The sequence below is a fragment of the Poecilia reticulata genome, chromosome 6 (genome assembly GCF_904066995.2).
Source record: "Poecilia reticulata chromosome 6, P_reticulata-male-v2, whole genome shotgun sequence".
Taxonomy (NCBI): Eukaryota; Metazoa; Chordata; class Actinopteri; order Cyprinodontiformes; family Poeciliidae; genus Poecilia; species Poecilia reticulata.
Genome location: NC_088835.1, coordinates 5,005,593 through 5,011,191, shown reverse-complemented (window position 1 = coordinate 5,011,191; position 5,599 = coordinate 5,005,593).

The following is a 5,599-nucleotide window of genomic DNA, read 5'->3' as shown; positions in this document are numbered from 1 at the left end:
GATATTGATACCCAGTGTGTTTAATTACCTGAAGCCATTTGGTTTGAAATTATGCTCTTATCCAATTGGATTTATGTCCTGCTGGGTCATTCAGAGCAATCTGAGGCAAATGTTACATGTAGATCAGAAAAATATCTATCACTAAAAAAATGAGTGAAGTTGATAATTCTCTATCGTGCCTTTATCTCTCTCTCCCTCTCTCTCTCTTTATATATATATATATATGCCTGCATTGTTAGTCTTTTCTGTCCACCATGTTCTCTCTGCACAGCAGCATCATTAATGTATGGTTGGGACACAGGTGGACGGCTGAGGCTGAACTTGGCGGTGAACTGCGTAGATAACGATACTCTGCTTGTGTTTGCCTGTTTCATCCCTGTGAGTTTTGCTCAAAAAGGTGGTGAAGTTCCAAGTGCAACAGGATGCTGAAATTCTTCAAAGTTTCCAAGACACTTCAGCCATAAACTGAGTGACAGCATTGTTCTCCTTCCGCTCTCTCTTCAGGGCAGTCTAGCTTTCTCCCGCATCTCTGGGCAGCATTGTCCATACAGAGCTGTGTTTTCATTGGTCCCGAGTGCAGAGGTATGTTTTGATACTGGCAACATGGCTTTCTGCCCAAGGCAGCATGGCCTGAGGGTGCCACGAGGGCCATCAGTTGGGCCCTTATTGATTACCTGCATGGAATTGGGCGCCCCCTTGTGCTGTACATGAGCACATTACAAAACTACGGCTGAACGCCACAGCCTAGTGACTGTTAGTCACAACTTATTATTTGTTGCTAAATGAAATAAGTTTTTCTGGGGTTTTTGTCAAGATCCTAGACTGCATTCAAAATCTTGAACACTTAGAGTGGTCAGATCTCAGTTTAATAATTCAACATTGAAGACATTCAAATAACGACATCCTTACTTCAGAGATGACAACATTCACTTGAAAGATACCAGGGGTTAAAAAACAACGTGATTGGAGGCATTCATGTCTGCAGGAATACTTTTCAGTTTCTTGGAGTGAGTTTCAGAACTTTTATTGTTTTTAGAGCACTATTACCATTTGTAATATGCCACCAGCGTTGCATTGTGTGCCTGTACTGAATGACAGTAACCATGTGAATGAGCGGTAGTGACGCCCCGCGCTGACTAACTGCATCTAGTCGCTCTTACACCTAAAATAAAACAATCATATACTTCGGTCTTTCTTGGTGCTGAAAGAAAACATTGTGTTGTATTTAATACTATTCTCTGGAGTCCTGTCCGATGTCGGATGACAGGTGCGTCCACTTAAGCAGAGAGGCCCAGACTTCCCTCTCACCAGTCACTTGGGCCAGTTCTTCCGGGGGTTAAGGTTTTGGCAAAGTAATTTAAATCAGTTAGTTGATCAGGTTTGCGGATAATTCTCATTACATTTTTGAAGCCTGTTTTTTCCGTGATCTGGTTTTAAGAGTGCCAACATTCAAATCATCATATCTTCATCATCCCAAACCTTAAAACAGTCTCAGAATCAGTAAATAAGTGAAAATGTCCCTGGGCAGGTTTCGTTGTGGCCGGTCACATTTGAGAAGAACCAAAGAGACTTTCTAAACGACACATTGATTTGGTACGATGAAGAAATATTCAACCAAGCACAAATTTCCTTTCTTTATGAGCTAACAGCTAAAGCTGGCGAAACTTTCTTAACATTTAACTGTGATTATTAAAACAGAAAATAAATCTTTAGTTTTTTTTTAACTATCTGTGCAATTAGCCTCATCAACGAAGGGCGTGTTTGTTGCCTATAGCAACGTTCATGCTGGATACCATCTCCCTCATTCGCTGTATCAAAGTAAGGAGTTCATTTCAGGGCTTCCAGGTTTTACCAGGAACTGTATTAAATCATTGGTAAAAGTGACTCCCTCCTGATTTTATCCCATCATCGCTGTCACCGTGTGATGACACCAGAACCTCCCGTCTCCCAGATCCGTTTCACAGCTGCAGAAGGTGAGCTTAGTGTTTCTGATGACCAGCTGGTCACACTTGGATCAATTACCATCAGTCTCCATGGCATCGGGACACACTCGTGGAGTGATTGACGTTTTCTCAGCCGGCTCCCTTCGTTTTGTCCAAGCAGTCCCTCGGTTCTGTTCCCACACTGTCCTGACCGGCCGCAGCGCCGTGGAGACGTGAGAGCTCTCAGCCCTGAACTGAAGCCACTCTGTTACTGCTGACATTGGTGAACATTTCTGAGCTTTTGACCAATTCCCATTTTGTGAGAGAGGGAAAAGGACTACTGCAATTGACATTTTCAATTAGCCATGGAGTAAGGTTGAAATTGGACCTTGAACTGTTTTTGCTTGTTTTCATTTTTAGCTACACTACGTGTCCTTCTGTCTGCTTTTATCATCACACCAAAAACATTAATGATGAAAGGAAACTGTTCAAACTAAAATGTGAGACCAAATAATTAACAGGACAATTTTTTTTCTTTCTAGGAAAGGTATTTTTTTAAAAATAAGTAAGTAAAGCTACCAGTGTGAGATAAATTTGTTTCTGTGTGGAAGCTGCAGGTGCTTCCTCTGCCCTTATACAGTCATATTCAATAAATTAGAATATGACATCCACTGAGGCTCATTTGTCAGATTAAAAGTACCTTTTGAAAATTGACAACATTTAAGCACGTAATAATCATATGTTTAATTAAACCCATATTAAAAATATTGTTTTTTTCTTATTTGTCTGATGTGATATTCTAATTTTAAATGTGTTTTAATTAACTGTAAGAGGAAAATCATCACAGTTAACAGAAATAAAGGCTTTCACACATCCATTTCTGTAAACGATGTACATAATGTGTTTCCATTAGGGATAACATTTCTGGGAGTAGTAGACTTTTTAAGAATATTAAAATTGATTGAATGGGTTGGAAATTCTCCCCTAGCCTCACGTTGGGGCTGAATACTCTCCAAAGTGCATTCGAGACATTTGAAAAAACGCTCTCTCACTCCTGACTTGGAATGACAAAGATACCTCACCAGCTTCTTCCATAAAATTTAATCAGAGACACACTGGTATGAATCAAAAATGTTGCTACACTGCTTAGTTAGCTTACCAACTAACTATTTAGCTTGATGCTAAGGATTTAGCTTGCTAGCTAAATTTTTAGGTGGGAGCTAAATATTTAGTTGTACTTAGCAATATGTACTTGCTATTTAGCTTCAAACTACAAATACTAAATAAGTAGGTTAACTAAATACTTCCCTTGTTAAATACATATTTAGCTTCAAAATATTTAAATTGGTAACTAAATATTAAGTTTGAAACTGTGACGTAAATGAATAATGGTAAAAGTAAAAGAAAAATGAAACCCCACTTTTTCTCTCTTATGACAGGTCGGTATGTTTGACTGAGTGACATTACAAACGCCACCCCAAAACTTTCAGTGGCTTTTTTGAGTTAAATAGTTAAACTCTACATATCTATGTACTCACTTCTTTATTAAATTTTGTTAATCAGGACATAAATATTGCAGCCTTTCCACAGCACACGGTTAGATATGTCTTAGCAAGAAGCACATAGCCGTTTTAATGATGTCTGAATTCCACTTAGGAGAATCTCCTGCTGTTTTACACGCTGCTTCATTATCAAGGTTTACTGGGGGACTAAAAGAGACTCAGCCATTTTGAAGTTCATCCGTCTTTTACATTTGTAATTTTCATGCTGCGAGAAGTCAAAATGTCCACTGTGAAAAACGTCAGTCATCGTTGTCAATCTGGATCGTAGGGTGCCTGAAATCTGAATGTTTTTGCAGAGTGAAAGTGTGTTTTCTCACACCTGCACCTTTTCTACATCTTAGAACGCGACATGAAGCGATGCCTTGTGTCCACTAATCCAACTGATCCCTCTGATCCAACAGGAAATTCTGTCCTTTCTTCTGAGTAAAGACAAGTCTGCTTGTTTTTTTAAGGCCCTTCTTCAGCATCAGCAGTGCTCTTTCTTACCTCTTATTCAGCTGAGCCTGGGAGTTTCATTCCGTCTTCTCTTTGACCTTGGACTCATGAACCCTAATGGTACGCTGCTGGAATACAGTTATGCAGAGTGATAATGAGTCCTTGGTTGTCTTTGTGAGAGTTTCTTCTGATCCTGCTAAATAGAACAAAAAGGAGCATTCTCTAAATGGGCAGTGTTGTGTAAAATTTTCTTTTGTGAGGTTTACATCATGTTATAATTTTATTCCCTCACCAAAAACAAACCTGGAATGTTGGCTTGATTCTTTCATGCAGGTTTGAGAAATCCTTTAGTCTCCCGTAGCAACCATTCAGCTGTGCAAATTGACTTGGTGAGCCCAGCTGTGCTTTTGAGGACAAAGCTCCTCCTCACAGAGCTGCAATTTCCAAGCTTCCCCCTGACTCTCCCACTCAGCTCCTTCAGACTAGCAAGAAGCAATTAGCGAACATCTGGTGGAACTGTGCATTTGCTGAGCTCATTATTCTAAGTGCAACACTGTTCAAACATTGTTGAAGTGTTAACAAAGAAGCCTTGCTGTGATGACTTCCTGAACACAGAATTTCCAAAGGAGTAGGAGCTTCTTAAAGAGACAGAGGCCCAGTTTCAAGGTGTTAAATTGCCAAGTCAAATTTCTTTCAAGTCACATTTGACATATTGCATTTTTATAACAACTAAAGGTAACAGTTACTTGACTGTGCTTCAAAATGCCTCTATGTGCCTGAAAAATACACAATACTGCCCCTTTAAGAGAAGCTGTGGCTGCTGCTAATAAACCCTACAGTCAGTGAAGCATTAATAAACTCAATTGGTTGTTACAGCACATATGGACATAAAATTACTTAAAAAAATATAATACTATGAAAATTATATCTCATCACAGATATAGCAATGATTCCACTTCATGTTCCAAATATAACAAAATCTTATGAAAATAAAACAGAGAGAGAACACATATGTGAACGAAGAGAACATGCAAACTCCATGCAGGATGGGATTCAAACGCAGGACCTTCTCGCTGCAAGATCACTTCACTCCCCTTCCCGGCTGTTATTCATTTCCTCTTTTGCATCTCCCCAGGTCTTTCCCCTGCTGCACCCACTCACCTGTCATTAGCTCTACTGATTCCTTTGTTGACAAAGGCATAAACTTTGAGAGACCACCCAAAACACTAGCTTCAGTTTTGACAACAAAAATAGCAACAAAGGAAAACCAGAATGCTTCATCGTGACCGCACTACCAAAAAAACAAAACAAAAAAACACCGGAAAGAAAACCTTAGAAGGACAGAAATGAGAAAACCATGTAAGAGTTTAAGGACGGTATTTAGTTTTAAGGTTTTCTGCAGTAAATGTAAAATATTCTTGTTGAAATTTTCTTGGAGTAAATGTTTTTAACCGTGTTGGATGTTACTCTGTATCGCTCACGCTGATATACACACAGGTTAAACAACTGCTCACCACGTCAACCTCTACGTAGAGTCTGGCTGAAGAATAAAACACCGGTAGCAGATAAACAGCATAATCAACAGCACTGCTGTTGTCTGGCGGTTGCACATTTTAAGAGAAAATATTACCCCACTTTTGGCAAATACGCAAACAGCAATACAGTATCCCTCTGGCATTA